The following is a 9,244-nucleotide window of genomic DNA, read 5'->3' as shown; positions in this document are numbered from 1 at the left end:
TTAGAATCACCTGGGGCGCTGACTGCCCAGGCCTGGCCCAGAGAGCATTTAATTGGCCTGCAGTAGGGCTTCAGGTGATTCTAATGTACAGCCAGGGCTGAGAAACACTGAGCACGTGGTTCCCAAAGTGCGATCCTGGGACCAGCAGTATCAGCATCACCTGGGAGCTTGTTAGAAATGCAAATTTGGGGGACCTGCCCCAGGCCTTCCAATTCAGAAACTGGAGGCAGGGCCTTTATCAAGTTCTCCAGGTGATTCTGAAAGATGCTAAAGTTTGAAAACTGGTGCCCTGGGTTAAAGCAGGATAGAATCAGAGCAGCAAGCAGGTCACTAATGTGCTGAGAGCCTGGAGTCCCTTACATTTATGACTACATTTCATGCTATCTCCTGGTGCTGGGCAACAGCTTCTTCTGTTCCAAGAATTTTGGTATATCCCACAAATTTTGGTATGTTGTATTTTCATTTTTATTTGTCTCAAGGCATTTTTTGATTTCTTCTTTGACCTATTGGTTGTTCAGTAGCACGTTGTTTAATCTCCATATATTTGTGAATTTTCTAGTTTTTGTCTTATAATTGATTTCTAGTTACAAACCATTGTGGTTGGAAAAGATGCTTGGCATGGTTTCAGTCTTCTTAAACTTATTAAGGCTTATTTTATGGACTAGTATGTGATCTATCCTGGAGCATGTTCTGTGTGTGCTTGAAAAGAATGCATATTGCATTGCATTTGGGTGGAGTGTTCTGTACAGGCATACCTTGTAGATAGCGTGGATTTGGTTCCAGACCACCACAATAAAGTGAGTTGTAATCTTTTTGCCGATGGAGGGTTTTGCCTTCATCTTTTTTTTTTTTAAAAAGTGCAACACCTGTGAAGCACAACAAAGCGAAGTGCAATAAAATGAGGTGTGCCTGTCTGTTAAATCCCTCTGGTCTAACCTGTTGTTTAAGGCCAGTGTTTCCTTATTGATCTTTGGTCTGGATGAGCTATCCATGCGTGAAAATGGGGTATAAAGTCCCCCACTATTAATATTTCTCCCTTTAGGTCTCTTAATATTTGTTTTATATATTTAAGTGCTCCTATGTTGGGCGCATAAACATTTACAAATGTTGTATCCTCTTGTTGGATCGACCCCTTTATCATTATGTAGTACCCTTCCTTGTCTCTCATTACAGTCTATGTCTTAAAGTCTATTTTGTATAAGTATAGCTATTCCACTTCTATTCTGGTTTCCATTTGGATGGAATATATTTTTCTGTCACTTTCAGTCTGTGTGTCCTCCCATTTAAAATGAGTCTCTTGTAGGCAGTATATAGGTGGGTCTTATTTGTTTTATCCATGTAACCACTCTCTTTTGATTGGCGAATTTATCCATTGCATTTAAAGTAGTTATTGATAGGTGTGTACTTATTGCCATTTTAATTGTTTTCTGGTTGTTTTGTAGTTCTTTTCCGTTCTTTGTGATTTGATGATTTTCTGTAGTGGTATGCTTAGACTCCTTTCTCTTGATCTTTTGATTATCTACTATAAGTTTTGCTCTGTGGTTACCATGAGGCTTACATAAAACAACCACTAAGTCTATTTTAAGAACTTAAGTTTGAACATAGTCTAAAGCTCTACTGTTTTATTCCACTCCTTCCATTTTATCATTTTATGGTTTTTTTTTAAAGATTTTTTAAATTGGGGAATTGGGGGAGGGGAACAGCGCTGGGGAATCGGGGGAGGGGAACAGACAAGTTGCTGTCCTTTTGTTCTTCAGTCTAGTTGTGCAGGGCGTTGCTTCACTGGCCCATGTTGGTGTTATCATTGCGCTCCTCCCGGGTGAGGCAGATCGGTCGCCGGCCTCTGGACGGCCACTCACAGTGGCTCTTGGCAGCTCACACAGGCTGCCAGCCGCTCATGCTGGCTGCCAGCCACACATGGTAGCTTATGGCAACCCACTGCAGCAGGGGCTGCAGCCTACGCTGTCACCGGGGACTCATGGCATAGCAGCTCCAGGTCGAGCTTTGTTCACCATCTTAGCTGTAGAGGGTAGTGTCACTGGCCCTCATGTGGGATCCGAACCGGGGCCCTGCTGCTCCGAGCTGGCATCACAAGCCAGCTCTTAACCAACGCGCCACTTGGCCGTCCCCCACATTTTATGTTTTTGATGTCACAATGTTCCTAGAATTTTGGGATAGAATGCTGGCCGTGATGTATTGTAGTTGAAAAACTTTGTATGCCCCTATCATCTCCTGTCTCACATAATTTGGATATAATTAAATAAAAACTTAAATTATTCCTATTATGAATTTCCTTTGGTAAAAATAAAAACTATCTTAGGAAAAGGCCCACTCATATGGAGAAGCATCCAAATATCAGGCCAGGCCTTGTTTGCGCCCAAGTTGTAGCTGTAGACACACTGGAGGAATTCGCTGGTCTAAGCTTGATACAATGAAAGCCAAACAATTTTTGTTTTCAAAACATTCCACGTTTACAACATGTTTACCTCTAGAAGGCCCTTTTTGCTAATTTCCTTCAGTGAGTCATTTTAATCTCTAAACATTACCTCCTCTGCTTTTTGTGTGACCACAGTGACATGGGCAGTTAAGTAGTTGTTTCAGAAGTAGAAAAAACAGCCGCTAGATTTTTAGCTTCACATCCTGGTGTTTTCTGCTACCATATAATTGTGACCATATCTGAATCACAGTAAAATCCCCGGTACTTCCAAAGGCTCACCAGAGCTCCAAAAAGTAGGTCAGCAACATGGTGCTTATACTTCTTGTGTTGTTTTGTGCTATTTGTTGGAAAACGCAATGAAAAACATTTACACTGTGAAATATGGCTTAAAGACTATATTAAAATATAATCTCTTCAATGGAGAAAACTCATAAATCAGGAATTTCCTTATACTACATGGTGATGAATGAGTCATAAATTTTAGCTTACTTCTCTCAATTTTTGGTTTTAATATGTGAAATATCAATTGATGTGAGACCCCTGTGTGACATGTATGTCTAGTGAAATTTTACTTTAAACATTACTTTAGCATTTGCTGAGATCCCTATGGCTTTAATAAGGGAAAACAGTCTGTTTTAGATAAATGGTGAGACTCTAAGCTGTCAGGTTGAGACCATTTCTTGTTTTATAATGACCACCAACTGTGTGTGGAATGGGCCAAAATAAGAGAAGTGCATCTGGCTGCCAGGGGCTGGAAGCCCCATTGCCTAGCCTCACGTAAAGCAGAGAAATTAGGGGCTAGTGAACCCTCAGCAGAGGATGACATGCAGGGCTCTTTCATGCTCGGCTGTCCATTCCGGATAACACACACCCACAGGGACAGGCAGAAGTAGTGATATTTTTGATGCTTCCAAATAAGCTGGCACTGTGTGAAGTCATTTTCATTTCCTATCTCCTTTTCTTGTTGGTCAAATGAATCTTTACAGTCAACTTAAAAGTATCAGATGGAATTGTTTAAGAGCGTGGCTTTTGAGCTCACATTTGCCCAAAGAAAGGCAAATACATTCACGCTGTCTAAACTTTCTGTTCACGTCCAGTGCTGAGGCCCATAAGAAATAAGATGCCCAATGAGAAAGAGGACAAGATTCAAGTTTAACTAGGCCAAACTGACCCAGTTAAGTTCCTTGAGAACTGGATCTTGTTCCCAGGCTTAGCACAGTGACTGGCCCATGGGGACTAGGCAGGAAATGGGTGTGGAATGAGAAGTCACATATATCCAGGGACGGGGATGCAGGTCTGGATTTCATTTGGAGATAATGCAAGTGAGATCTGGCTGACAGATCCCTGATGATGCTAGGTTCTTCTTAGCTTTCACCTGCATTCCACTACAATGCATGCCAATCAAGAGTCAGAAACGCCCAGATGTTCAGTGGGAGTGTGATGTGCGGTAATGATATATGTAAAGATCACCATGACCTCAGCTCATAAAAGCAAAGGCCTCTCACTTAACACTAACAGACAAATGTGAATGTCAGTTGTTACAGGCAAATCAGGTTACAAAGATGCTTAAGGAGTTCCATAAGTCATCCTCCCAATGGCTAAAATATAGTTGTGCATTAAAAAAACAAACAAAAACTTTTTGCTTTTTAAATGGACTTACCAATAATATCTAATCAGCTCTGGGACTGTAAACTCTAAAATATTTTGTTAAAATGAATAGTGTTGGAACCCTGAAACTAATTTATTCAGAGGCCTTCTATTTGCGCTCAAATAAACCAGAAACATTTTTGATAAATATCTGTTCTTGCACTTACAGACATTTTAAATCTCAAGTCAGTGAAGAACTACTTCCCCTGCCAGCTGGCTTAACTAACTGGCATCAGAAACTAACAAAAAATGTAGAGAAGGGAAAATCTTTGATTTGTCAATAATTCCTTTAAGGCTATATATAGAAAATTGGGAATAAAGGGAGTTTACATTCAGGGTAGAGTATTTGTAGTGCTGCCAAATCTGTGGGTGATCATGGAGAGGTTTATTGGTCCCTCCTTCCACTCCTGACTGTGGTGGAAATAAATAGAAAACTCTGCCTCATCATAAAATGTCATGATTTAAGAAATCTCCCATTAGTCATAGAAAGATATGTATGAAAGACTCTGGCTAATTATTGAGTAGGAGCCTCCCTGAGCAACTGGGAATTGTTTCTTCATTTCAAGGAGTATCACCCAACAGTTCCAGGGTTCACAGATGACGTAGGTGGAATTTGTATCTGCATGTCCTTAGGGGATGAACCACACATTCATCAGTATAAAAACATACCAAATACCCTTGTTCCCAGACCTTATTAACTAACAGTAACCTATCTGAAGACGTACTCAGGACTTTATCTGAACATATGCTTAATATTTATTGTTGTGATCAGACATAGCTTCTCTTCCAGGTATACCTCTAATTCTAATAAGTACCTACTTCAAAGTCAACCACATCTGTTCCTTTTAGGAAAAAAAACCCAGGATGGTTATATTCTAATAAAGCATATTTCTTTACAAATTTCTTTACTGAATTTCTCCTTTAAAAGGACTTTGTACAAAAAGAACTTCATCCATGAGCACATAGAAATTCAGTTGGTTTACCTAACCCAGGGACAGTCACGTGATCAGATTTCTCTGACAAATGTATTTCATGACTCAAAAGCATTACCTCAGTGTATATATGGTGTCTTTTAGTGGTCTCCATTAAAAAAATTCAATGTTATATAAAACAAATCTCTGTACTTTATTAATCTATGTATCTGATGTTGCTTAGTGCAATGACATTATTCATAGGAGACTGTGGTTGAGAAAAGAGCTGTGATGGACTATCTCTGAATTACCACACTTTTCTGAATGTAAACATTAAAACTCACTACGAACTTCCTACCATAGACTAGAGGCAAAAATATGGGAAGGGAACACTCTACACTTCTGTCAGTTTCCACCATCTTTGAGATAGTCTTGAAAGTATCAAGGATTGAAATGGCAAAAATGGAAATGTGTCTTGTACTATTTACTTTTTAAAATAAGGCAGAATTGCAGTTCTGGAAGGATGCTCATTTGACACACAAAGAAACAGACCAGAGTATCATTTGCTCAAAGCCACACAAAGTCACCAGGCCTATTCTCTGCATTTTCTGGGATCTAGATGTATGCAAACCACCCTTCTCCAGGTGTCGGGTTGCTATCTGGGACTCAGCTCAGACAGTGTTGTCAGCTCAGCTGCATGTCAACACCACATATATCCAACAAACCAAATGTTTTAGAAAGTCCTTTTTAGCTTTTCTTCTTCGGATGGTTCTAGAAGGAACTCCTTTCTACATGCTCTCCTCCCCTCAAAGTTGAGAAAATATTCTAGATTTCTGCTAGAGTGCACAAGTAGAAGAATCAGAATCATTGAGGGGGAAGGTCCAAGATAGCGGATTAGATAAATGCCATGCCTACTGCCTCCCAGGATCACTCCAAAATTGAAAACAAATTATAGAACAACCTCAAGAATCATCTGAAGACTCGCTGAATAGCACCCCTATAACTAAGAATATAAAAAAGAGGTCACATCAAGACTGGTAGGAGGTATGGAGATGTGAAATGGACTGACCTCAAGCCCACAGATGGTGGCTGAACATTGGGAGGGACACCTTGGTGGCAGAAGTTCCCCCGAAAGAGTGGGGGGTCCAAGCCCCACTGGGTTCCCATCCTCAACCCAGGGATCTTGTGGCAGGTAGAGGAGTTCCCACAACACCTAGAAGTGAAAATCAGCAAGGACTCTGTCTGGCCCAGTGAGATGGAAGGTGGCTGTAGACCCAGACACCCTCTTATGGGGCCCGAACACAGATTCACTCACTTGTGAACACTTACCTGATCTCCACTGGAGGGGCAGCAACTCGAGAGGTGCCAGAGACATAGTGAGAAAGACTGAGTTATGGGGCTTCGGTGCAAGGGGGACAGCAGCCATTATCCCTGTGTGGAGCCTGCCTCACGTGTAGCCTACAGGAGGGTGCCATCTTTCCTATGTTGAACCCTCCCCCAAAGGGCCAAAGCTGAGACTGCACTGGTCTGGTAAAATCCGTGTGTGCACACTACCTTGGTGACACCCTGGATTCCCACCCTGCACAGTTAGTACTGCATTGTTGGGGGCTTTTTCAGTTCTGGGGTGTTGGCCCCAACCCAAAACTGTGGAAGCCTTTACAGTAGTGGATGGCCCTCGATGGTCTGAGAAACTTTTGGTGGTGAACACTGGGCCACAGCCTGCACCACAGCCTCTCTTGGGTGGTTCTTGAGGATCTGTGGGCTGGGGGTGAGAGGTAGCGAATTGCGGTGTCTTCAGGGTGTTTTGCAAAGTGATCACAGGTCACGCATTGGTGGAAGAACTGAATCTGCATTAACCTTATAAAAACCACCAGCCATGGCTCGTGACTCCCTGGGACTCCGTCCCACCCAGCTAGTGCTGCATCATCAGAGGCACTCTCAGCACCGGCTCAACCAGCATGGTCTGCACACCTAAGAGGCTCTTTCAAAGCTGAGCCCTACAGGCAGTGGCAGCTGGCAATAGGCCTATGGGGCCCTGGGCCTTTTGCTAAGCTGCCCCGGGCATAATACTGATGGCAGCCGGCCTCAGTTCACAGCAAGGCCACCTCTATGTGCCTCCAGGTTCAACACAGGCAGCAGCCAACCACATGTAGCTTTATACCTCCTATCAGGTAGCCCCAGGCGGGTCATGGGCAAGGCTGAAATTGGTCTGAACAGGAGCCCCTCCCAAGAGACACCAGTAACAAAACATCCAAAGGCCAGCTTCAAACCACATAAAAGCACTACCTGGTTATGCCCACAAGTAGCATACCCAAAGGGTGGTCTCAACAGACACGAGAGCCCACAGGGGCGAATCCTTCTCTGAGGGGTCACCCACACACAGCAGCTCATACACTGTGGGCATAGCCAATCCTCACAGTCAGTCAGCTTAGGACTCAATCCCACCCACTAACGTGCCAAAAGTTATCAAGGCTCAACTACCACAGAACACACAACACACTCAAGGGACGCTCCTGGATACACACAGGAGATCAGGAAGACTGCACCATTAGACCACACAGGATACATGGTACCTAAGGCCACCCAGCAAAGACTGAGAGACATAGGAGATCTACCTAATACATAGAAGCAAACAGAGAGAGGCAGCCAGAATGGGGAAACAAAGACACATGTCTCAAATAAAAGAATAGGAGAAACCTCCAGAAATAGAACTAAATAAAATGGAGACAACCAACCTACCAGAGACAGAGTTTAAAACAATGGTTATATGAATGTTTAAGAAACTTGGTGAGAATTTCAACAAAGACATAGCATAAAGAAGGACATAAAAATCATAAAAAAGAACCAGTCAGAAATAAAGAATACAATAACTCACATGAAGAATAAACTACAACGAGTCAACAGCAGATTAGATGAAGCAGAGGACTGAATCAGCGATTTAGAAAATAAGGGAACAGAAAACATTCAATTGGAACAACAAAAAGAAAAAAGAAAAAAAACAATGAAGATAGTTTAAGGGACCTTTGGGACAACATTCATATTATAGGAGTACCAGAAGGAGAAGAGAGGGAGCAAAGGATTGAGAATCTACTTGAAAAAATAAAGACTGAAAACTTCCCTAACCTGGTGTAGGAAATAGATATACACGCCCAGGAAGTGAGGAGAATTCCAATCAATATGAAACCAAACAGGCCCACACCAAGACACATCATAAGTAAAATGGCAGAGAGAGAATCCTAAAAGCAGCAAGAGAAAGACAGCTACTTACTTACAAGAGAACTCCCATTAAACTGTCAGCTGATTTCTCAACAGAAGCTTTATAGGCCAGAAGGGAGTGGCAGGAAATATTCAAAATGATGAAAACCAAGGGCCTATAACCAAGACTTCTCCACCCAGCAAGGCTATCATTTAAAATTGAAGGAGATAAAAAGCTTCCCAGGCAAGAAAAAGCTAAAGGAATTCATTACCACCAAGCCAGTATTACCAGAAATGTTAAAAGGACTTCTTTAAGCAGAAGAAAGGAGAAAACAAACAAAGATAAAAAATATGAATAATAAAATGGAAATAACTATGTACCTATCAATAATCACTTTAAATGTAACTGGATTAAATGTTTGAATCAAAAGACAATAAGATAGCTGAGTGGATAAAAAAACAAGACCCATGCATATGCTGTCTACAAGAGACTCGCTTCAGATAAAAAAATACACACAGACTGAAAGTAAAGGGATGGAAAAAGATATTTCATGCAAATGGAAATGAGAAAAATGCTGAAACAGCAATACTCATCTTGGACAGAATAGACTTTAAAATGAAGACTATAATAAGAAACAAAGAAGGACATTACATAATAATAAAGGGATCAATCCAACAAGGGGACATCAACCCTAGTAAACATTTATGCACCTAACATAGGATCATACACCACGATGAAGTGGGTTTCATGCATGGTATGCAAGGCTGGTTCAGTATCCACAAATCAATTAATGTGATACACCACATAAACCAAATGAAAAATAAAAATCATATGGTCATATCAATAGATGCAGAAGAAGCACTTGACAAAAATCTAGCATCCATTTATAATAAAAACTCTCACCAAAGTGGGAATAGAGAGAACATATCTCAAAATATAAAGGCCATATATGACAAACCCAGTTAATATCATACTAAAAACATTCTCCTTAAGATCAGGAATAAGACGAGGATGCCCATTGCTCAAAGCCACACACAGTCACCAGGCCTATTC

The sequence above is a fragment of the Hipposideros armiger genome, unplaced genomic scaffold, assembly GCF_001890085.2.
Source record: "Hipposideros armiger isolate ML-2016 unplaced genomic scaffold, ASM189008v1 scaffold_205, whole genome shotgun sequence".
Lineage (NCBI taxonomy): Eukaryota > Metazoa > Chordata > Mammalia > Chiroptera > Hipposideridae > Hipposideros > Hipposideros armiger.
Note: the sequence above shows the minus strand (reverse complement) of the source record.